Source organism: Dama dama, chromosome 4 (genome assembly GCF_033118175.1).
Source record: "Dama dama isolate Ldn47 chromosome 4, ASM3311817v1, whole genome shotgun sequence".
Classification (NCBI taxonomy): Eukaryota; Metazoa; Chordata; class Mammalia; order Artiodactyla; family Cervidae; genus Dama; species Dama dama.
Genome location: NC_083684.1, coordinates 51,887,213 through 51,897,526, shown reverse-complemented (window position 1 = coordinate 51,897,526; position 10,314 = coordinate 51,887,213).

Sequence of the window (10,314 nt, the reverse complement as noted above, 5' to 3'; positions counted from 1 at the left end):
CATTCATACCCAGGTATGTTTGGGGGTGGGTGGGGAGCTGCACCGGCTCTTTGTTTTGGTGGGGCACTGGGCTCTTGAGTGCACGGGCTTCAGTAGTTGTGGCATGTGGGCTTAGTTGCCACGACGCATGTGGGATCTTAGTTTCCTAACCAGGAATCAAACCTGCGTCCCCTGCATTGCAAGGTGGATCCTTAACCACTGGACCACCAGGGAAGTCCCTCATTTTAATTTTATATACAAGAAGTTGTTGGAAGTTAACCTTACAATTTTTATTCTCTAGGCAATGGAATATTCAGTGGGGCTGTAACTGAATCCCACGTTGGCTTGAAGAATAATTAATACAGCCAGAAATTAATTAATTAGTAATTAATGCAGGTAGGTGTTGGGATTATACATTCTCATTTGGATAGTTGTACCTAGCTAGGTAGATCTGTAGAGTTGTTTTGTTATTGTATGAGAGCTCAAATATGTGTAGAAAGGTGTTTAGAGCCTGAGTAACCAAAGGGTTGACTGTGCCCAGTTATTACTGCCTCTCAGCTCCACATTCACCCTTCAGTACCTGCTCTGGGAATATGGACTTGATTCTTTAAGCATATCTCTTTTAAAAAATATGTGTTTATTTGTTTATGGTTGCTCTGGGTCTTTGTTGCTGCACTTGGGCTTTCTCCAGTTATGGAGAGCAGGAACTACTCTTCATTGCAGTGTGAGGGCTTCTCATTGCAGTGGTTTCTCTTGTTGCAGAGCACAGGCTCTAGGTGCCTGGGCTTCAGTAGTTGTGGCACGTGGGCTTAGCTGCCCTGAGGCATGTGGGATCTTCCTGGACCAGGGATCGAACCCATGTTGTCTGCATTGGCAGGTGGATTCTTAACCACTGGAACCACTGGACCATCAGAGAAGTCCTCTTTAAACATATCTTTAGCCATATGACCCAGCAATCCCACTTCTGGGCATACACACTGAGGAAACCAGATCTGAAAGAGACACGTGCACCCCAATGTTCATCGCAGCACTGTTTATAATAGCCAGGACATGGAAGCAACCTAGATGCCCATCAGCAGATGAATGGATAAGGAAGCTGTGGTACATATACACCATGGAATATTACTCAGCCATTAAAAAGAATTCATTTGAACCAGTCCTAATGAGATGGATGAAGCTGGAGCCCCTTATACAGAGTGAAGTAAGCCAGAAAGATAAAGAACATTACAGCATACTGACACATGTATATGGAATTTAGAAAGGTGATAACGATAACCCTATATGCAGAACAGAAAAAGAGACACAGAAATACAGAACAGACTTTTGAACTTTGTGGGAGAATGTGAAGGTGGGATATTTCAAAAGAACAGCATGTATACTATCTATGGTGAAACAGATCACCAGCCCAGGTGGGATGCACGAGACAAGTGCTCCAGCCTGGTGCACTGGGAAGACCCAGAGGAATCGGGTGGAGAGGGAGGTGGGAGGGGGGATCGGGATTGGGAATACATGTAAATCCATGGCTGATTCATATCAATGTATGACAAAACCCACTGGAAAAAAAAATAATAAAAAATAAATAAATAAATAAAATAAAATAAAAACATATCTTTACAACGAATACATATTCATTGTGAAGCTTTTCATCAGTGGAGGATGCTGGAGGAGGAAGAGGGTGTCTCTTCTTGGTTCTGAATTTTGCATTTTGCTTTTTCTTGCTCCTGCTTCTTGGTGTGTGTCGGGGTAGGGGGGCATTCAGTGATGCTTGACCCAGCTGTGCTCCAGTGCATGCAGTCTCCTGGAGGTCTGGTCTGGCAGACCTGGCCTGGAGTCAGTGACCACCTTTCTGAGGCCTGCCTCATGAGACACTATGTGCTCCAGACCTCATGCCCACAGTGCTATCCCAACTCTCTCTGCATGCCTGTCCATCCACTTTGGCTGTTTTCTGGAGCTCTCCTGATGCTGATACAATGCCTTTCAGGCCTCATACCTGCAGCACTACTTCAACTCTCCTTGAGTGCTTGGCAACTTAGCAGATTTCTCTGCCATCCAACAGGCTGTAACCCATCTTAAATGAGGTCTGAAACCCAGCTTCAAAGTTTTTCCTTCCTTAACCTTAAACAGCCCTTTCAAATTCTTTGATGTCTTTATGGTTATTCTCCTATCAGTTCAGTTCAGTTCAGTTCAGTCGTTCAGTCATGTCCGACTCACTGCAACACCATGGACTGCATGCAGCACACCAGGTTTCCCTGTCCTTCACCAACTCCTGGAGCTTGTTCAAACTCATGTCCATTGAATCAGTGACACCATCCAACCATCTCATCCTCTGTCATCCCCTTCTCCTTCAATCTTTCCCATCATCAGTGTCTTTTCCAATGAGTCACTTCTTTGCATCAGGTGGCCAAAGGATTGGAGCTTCAACTTTAGCATCAGTCCTTCCAGCCTTTATATTGAACTTCCGTTTAAATTCTGGTGCAGTTTTGTTTTGTGATTGAACTCAAACAGATACAAACTGACTATAGGAATTGGTTACAAGTACAAAAAGTTTCTTAGCCATTTTTGGCATAACTCACCATTTTTTACCAAGGCACCATTTTTTACCAAGACCTTCACACTTAAGTTCTCCATGATATCTAACTCTTTTTTTAAAAAAAAAAAAAATCTGTTTTTTTGTGTGTGTTTTTTTCTGTACTAGGTTTTAGTTGTGGCATGCAGACTTAGTTGTAACATAAGGGATCTAGTTCCCTGACCAGGGATTGAACCCAGGCCCCCTGCATTAGTCGGGCGGAGTCTTAGCCACGAGACCACCAGGGAAGTCCTGATACCCAACTCTAAAAAGGCAGGATAGTTTGCCATCTGCCTCCTTGACAGATTGTAATCTCCACAATAAAGATTCAACTTTCTCTCCAAGATATGTATTTCTGTCAATCAGTGTTGCTAATGGAACACTGGACATGACAGAGAAGCTCAAAAACCTGAAAATGAATATCTGTTTATAGTGATGTTGTATTTTTATGGGGGTTAAATTCAAAAGTCAGGAACAAAATAAAAAATTAACTATATTCTAAATTATACTGTAAAATATCTTAAATGATTCATAGGGAATATAACATGAATTGATTATCTAACACTGAGGAACAATGTGTATACATGTGTCAGTAATACATCATACATAAAATTCCTATACAAAATATTTCATGTCTCATATTTACATTAAATATTAACACATATTAATTTATGTGAGAGGGTAACACTCACCTTCTATTAAGTTTGTATATGATTGTTGAGAAAATAGGATATTCATGTAGTCCTAAGTTATCAGCCCTCAGGTTACTCACCAATTAGAAGGGAACAAATATAACTTTATAATTAAAATACCTGGCCATTACCACCTTAACCATGTGATCAAATTTAGCACCACTGCGAGTCAAATGTCTTCATGTTTCTCCTGATGTGATACAACAAGAGGACACTACACTGTCTATGAAGTGCCCTGAAAAATTATGTTTAATGTAGATTTTACCATGAGGATATAACCAGAGAAATCTAAAACATAAGACATTCTGTAGAACAACTGAGCTAGGTTCTTTTTTTTTAAAAAAAAATCAATGTTTAAAGAAAACAAAAAGGTGGAGGGACTGTTCTAGATTAAAAGAGACTAAAAAGACATAACATCAAATGCAATGCATAAACTTAATGCATAACATCAAATGTAATGGAATAAATTTTGTGTCCTGATTAAAGAAAAACCTACACAAGGCATTTTGTGGACAATGGGGGGGAAATTGCAAGTGAATTATGGAATTGTTACTTTTCTTGGCTCTGATCATGGTATTGTGATTAGAGATACAAGGGATGTGCTACCGTGTTTACTGATGTGAGTTTAAGACACAGGTATTTTGTGTTACTTGGTGACAATATGTGAGACACTGTTTAGTGGTGTGTGGTAAGAAAATGTCCTTGTTTTTAGAGGATACATGCTGTCATATTTAGTAGAGAAGTATGATACTTAAATTTCTTTTTTTAATCCATTAATTTATTTTGGGTGGTGTCAGGTCTTCCTTGCAGCATGTGGGCTCCTAGTTCTGGCACATGGGTTCAGTAGTTGCAGTGCTCAGGCTTAATTGTCCCACAGCACATGGAATCTTAGTTCCTGGAACAGGGAGCCAACTCACATCCCCTGCATTGGAAGATGGATGGATTCTTAACCACTGGATCACCAGCGAAGTCCCTATAGTATATGATTGAAATCAGCCTTTTATTTGGAACTTTTTTATAGCCTTTCCCTTCTCCAGGGGATTGTTCCAACCCAGGGATTGAACCCAGGTCTCCTGCATTTCAGATGGATTCTTTACCAGCTGAGCCACAAGGGAAGCCCACGAATACCGGAGTGGATAGCCTATCCCTTCTCCAGCTGATCTTCCCTACCTAGGAATCAAACCAGGGTCTCCTGCATTGCAGATGGATTTTTTACCAACTGAGCTATCAGGGAAGCCCTCTATAATCACAAAGTTAAAGTAATTAAAGGAAGAGGCTCTTAGACTGAGGTGACCCTAACGCCTTGGTCCCCTGTGTAAGCAAACCAAAACCTAACCCAGAGTCAATGCACTTGAATCCAAGAAAATAAACCTTAGGGACAACCAGTCACTAACGGCCAACTCAGCTTTCCCAGATAAGATGATTGCTTAAGGTGGTTGCTGTTGTTCAGTCGCCCAGTCGTGTCTGACTCTTTGCGACCCCATGGACTGCAGCAAGCCAGGCCTCCCTGTCCCTCACCGTCTCCCGAAGTTTGCCCAAGTTCATGTCCACTGCATCAGTGATGCCATCCAGCCATCTCATCCCCTGCTGCCCTCTTCTCCTTCTGCCCTCTATCTTTCCCAGCACTAGAAACTTTTCCAGTGAGTCAGCTATTCGCATCAGTTGACCAAAATCCTGGAGCTTCAGCTTCAGCATCAGTCCTTCCAAATATTCAGAGTTGATTTCCCTTAAGATTGACTGGTTTGGTCCTTGGCTAAGAGGAGACTCTGCCTTGGGCCCGCCGGTGTAATAAACTGCACTCCACTATCTGCATTGTCCTTCTGAGTGAGTTTGTTTCCCGGAAAGCGTGGCTATAACATTTGGTGCATTGGCCGGGAAACTCCTCACTTTGAGGAGACAGGTCTCATTTGAGTCCACCCCGAGGCTTTGTAGCTTGAATCTCCTAGAGGGGGGAAGGCGCCTCGCCCCTCTGGAAGGATTCTGCTTCTCAACGCCCGGACCTTTCACGTCAGCAGGTAGTGGATGGCAGCAGGGGAACTGAGCGCTCAGGTGAGGAGGAACTCACCCAGTAAGGTGGAAGAGGGGGCCTGATCACCCCCCTGGGAGGGACTAGAAGGAGCGGGGACCCACAGGAGCCTGGAATAGGCAGGCGGCGATTGCTTGGTACACAGGTCGACGTGCGTGCTAGGGTTTAGGAAGGAAATTTGTGAAGGTCATTTAGGAGGTGTGTCCACGCCGTCTTGGGGAAAATTATTACCAAGCTATCGCCAGGGGATTCTTAGGATAGGAAACTGGTCCTGGTAATAAATCGGGTAACTAAGTTGTACAAGAAAGGGTGCCGTTCCCCCTTGGGGAACAGATTCATGAGTTTACACTTGGTGACCAAGTATGGGTCAAAGATTGGAAACATGATTTGCTAGCCCTTTGGTGAAAGGGCCCTTATGTTATTCTAACTACCCCCTACTGCAGTTAAAGTTGCAGGTATTGTCCCTTGATCCATCACACCAGAGCAAAGAAGGCATACCACGCTGACCCTGACCCGGAGGACGCCGAGTGGACCACCCAGAAGGACCCCACCGACCCACGGGAAACCAAGATCATTCTGAGGAGGAAGAAGAAAACTAGGTCCCAGACGAGCCCTCTACAGGATGGAGCTGGGTAAACGACTCCTGCTGCTCGGCCTCACCAATGCAATTCTGAACTTAAGTATGTGGGGCTATGCCCCTGTCAGTAATAGACAGACTCCCCTGGTGGGTATCGTCACTCCGTTATGGGGACTTTAACAACAGAAAGGAACTTTCCTCTCTCTCACCAACCATAACCTTTCTTTGCCCTCTGGTGTTAGAAGAAGCCATCAATGGGCCAGGGACATAGGGTTACATTTAACATGAACACCAGCCTTACGGAGATAACAAAGGCTTATACCTCATATATGAGAATTAAGGAGGAAAAGGGCTCCCTTACAAAAGGGGGACAGGCCTCCCAGTGCCTTGAGCAATACTACCAGGTCTGGGATGAATATTTCTGGATGACTCCTGAGAAAGGACAGTTGATTGCCCCTGCTACTATTTGCTGGGAACAAAAAGAACAGAAAGTTGGATTTGGAGACCATCCCCTAGACCCAAAAGAATTGTTATTTGTCCCCTGAACAAAGTAAACAAATCTCGGAAGTTACCTATCACCCCAATCAGTCTGCTCAGTGGCCCGGTTCCGACTGGAAATATAATCCTGGAATCTGCTGGGTAGCCCCCAATGGGACCCAGTGGCTCTGTGGGCTTAACTTATGGCCATGGTTACCAGTTGGCTGGGTGCGGCGTTGCACATTAGGATTTGCTTTCGCCCATGGCAGAATTAAGCCTAGCCTACACCAGCCTCCAGTAAACCTGCCTTATCTGCATGCAAGATGGACACAATCTGTGTTCCAATGGTATGACTATGTTGCTGCCTTGTTTATACCCTCTGTAGGAACAACGGATATCATGGTTAAGGTAGAGGCCTTAACTAATTTCATTAAACAGGCCCTCTTAGACAGTACTAAAGCCATTCAAGCTTTGAACGAAGAACAGATTCAGATGAGGAAGGCAGTAATTCAAATTAGGATGGCATTAGACATACTCACAGCAGCCCAAGGAGGGACTTTGGCGAATGGTGTGCACATCCCTGACCTGTCTGAAGATGTATCTGCTGCCTTGGAGGATATGCAAAATCAAGTGAAAGCCATGTCTAATGAACTGTTGTTATAGTAATCTTGATCATACTGCTTTGTGGGCCCTGCTTCCTACAATGCCTCATGAATTTTGTAACCCAGAGGTTGATAGCATTCTCTCATGTGGGTACTTAGCCCTCTCAGGAGGGCTAAGGTACAATATATCTCAATAAATGATGCTCGTTATGGAAACTAAGAGCATCAAGAGGGGGGAATGAAGAAGGAATTCATAGGGCCTGGACTCCATCTCAGGCCTGTCTGTGCTGATCATGTGCGGCCACCTCTCCAGTGAACTCTGAACTCTGTGCTTAGCGCCTGTGGGAATGACAATGGAAGGATAAGACCCCCCTCTGGGCAGGGGAATCTTGAAGAAGAGAAAACAGACACTAATCACCCCTGCCTCCGGACACTATCTATCAGAATGTAAGCACAGGCTTATCGGTTATTAACTATTTGGAATGTAACTGCGGGCTTATTGATTACTGACTGTTTGAACACATAACACGTGAATGATGGGGTTATTGTAGTTGTATTTACCCTTCCTTTGTTTATGTAAGTCTTAAGGGAATTGGGGTAGTGGGTTTGGACGCGTACACATGGGGTATAAAAGATTTTCACAAATGCTGGTCGGGGTCCTTGGCTAAGAGGAGACTCTGCCTTGGGCCCGCCGGTGTAATAAACTGCACTCCACTATCAAAAAAAAAAAAAAAAAAAGATTGACTGGTTTGATCTCCTTATAGTTCAAGGGACTCTCAGGAGTCTTCTTCAGCACCACAGTTCGAAGGCATCAATTCTTTGGCACTTTGCCTTCTTTACAGCCCAGCACAACTGTATGTGACCATCACTGGTTAAGGTATAACCAATCAAATGATTTCCTTGCTTTGCTTTGGGGTCTTCTCCATAAAAACCTCTCCATCAGCTCCTATTTGTTGAATGTTCCTAGCCACTTTTGACTTAATGCTGCCTGGTTCTAACTGATGTATGCTCAAGTAAATGCTTAAAAAATTCTGCGGCTCAGCTTATCTTTTAACACAAACAAAAGTTTTTCTTTTGACCTGTCATTATCAGGTTCTATACCAGTTAAACAAAGTTAATTAGAGAGCATTCCTTCTTTTCCTAGGCTCTGAATAAACCGAACAATCATTATTAGTTAAAAAGTTAGCTAAAATTAGGTGTTCTACTTCTTAGTAGAAGTTAGTAATTTAAATTTTACTAGAAAATCTAAGAGACTGGTTCCTGGTGGTGCTGTGGTGAAGAATCTGCCTGCCAACGCAGGAGATACAAGAGACTCAGGTTCAATCCCTGGGTCAAGAAGATCCCCTGGAACAGGAAATGGCAACTCACTCCAGTATTCTTGCCTGGAAAATTCCATGGACAGAGGAGCCAGACGGGCTATGGTCCATGGGGTCACAAAGAACTGGACATGACTGAGCACACACACACACACACACACACACACACACACAGAAAGTCCAGTTACCTCTACTGTGGTTACAAATATTTTATTATTTGGCTGCACTGGTTCTTAGTTGGTGGCACATGGGATCTTCTAGTTACAGCACGTGGGATCTAGTTCCCTAATCAGGGATTGAATCCGAGTCCCCTGCTTTAGGAGTGCTGAGTCTTACCCACTGGAACACCAGGGAAGTCCCTGTGGTTATACTGCGGTTATAAAGTTGCACATAGCCTCAAAATTATTTTTGAAATTTAATTAATGAATTAATTTAGTTTTGGCTGCACTGGATCTTCAGTTGCTTCGCCGGGCTTTCTCCAGTTGAGTCGAGCCAGGCCTACTCTTCATTGTGGTGTTCAGGCTTCTCACTGAGGTGGCCCTTCTTGTTTCAGAGCACCAGCTCTAGGACCGGTGGGCTTCAGTAGTGGTCTGTTGCTCCTTGGCATGTGGGATCTTCCTGGACCTGCAATCAAATCTGTGTCCCCTGCTTTGGCAGGTGGATTCCCAACCACTGGACCATCAGGGAAGTCCTCAAAATTATTTTAAACATAATGTCTATGGTTTAACCTTCCACATTTCTCATGTTTTTGTTTTGTTTCGTTCTCATTTATCAATATTGTGTTTCATTTATCTTTTAGAACCAAACTGAATTTTAAAAATCTGGCCCACTATTCATCCATTTCAGAATTTTCAGAATCTACACTGACAGAAGAAATTTTCACATATTGAGGTATGGGGAAATTGAAACTGTGTACAACTCCTGCATCCTTATCTTTTGAAGTAAAATGCTGACTCAAGGGTTAATGATTGGGAAATGTGAAGATGTAGAAACGAAGAACAGCTGTTGGGCTGGGGAACTGCTAACAGTTTAGACTATAATTCTGTGACACAGCAGAATCAGTGAACTCCGTTTCCTGAAAGATATAGATAAAGGCCTGACACACATTCCTAAGTTGTTTTTACAGGAAGCAGACCCCTGCAGATGAAAATCACTAACCATGGATCCTAGACTGATTGAAACCAGAAGGTTGACTTGAAACTTTACCTTGGTGCCAACCAGTCCAAGAACTGTCCATGAGCCGATCATGCCCTGCTCCTTGAACACTAGAGAACTCCTCACTGCCTCCTCCAGGGTGAGTCACACAGTCTTGAGGGCATTAGCCCACGGTGGCCCCCTTTGCCTGGCAAAGCACTAAAAGCTATTCTTTTCTACTTCATCCAAAACTCTCTCCACATTTCTATTCGGCACCGGTGAACAGAGGTTGAGTTTTGGCAACAAAATCATTCTGGCTTATACATAATTTGGCCTGAACTTTATGTTACTGAAATAGCTTTATTTCCTGTTTTGCATACATTATCAGTTCAGTTCAGTTTAGTCGTTCAGCCTTTCTGACTCTTCGTGACCCCATGGACTGCAGCACACCAGGCCTCCCTGTCCATCACCAACTCCTGGAGTTTACTCAAACTCATGTCCATTGAGTTGGTGTTGCCACCCAACCGTCTCATCCTCTGTCGTCCCTTTCTCCTCCTGCCTTCAATCTGTCCCAGCATCAGGGTCTTTTCAAATGAGTCAGTTCTTGGTATCAGGTGGCCAAAGTATTGGAGTTTCAGCTTCAGCATCAGTCCTTCCAATGAATAGTCAGGACTGATTTCCTTTAGGATGGACTGGTTGGATCTCCTTGCAGTCCAAGGGACTCTGAAGAGTCTTCTCCAACACCACAGTTCAAAAGCATCAGTTCTTTGGTGCTCAGCTTTCTTTATAGTCTAACTGTCATATCCATACATGACTTCTGGAAAAACCATAACTTTGACTAGACGGACCTTTGCTGGCAAAGTATTGTCTCTGCCTTTTAATATGCTGTCTAGGTTGGTCATAACTTTTCTTCCAAAGAGCAAGCATCTTTTAATTTCATGGCTG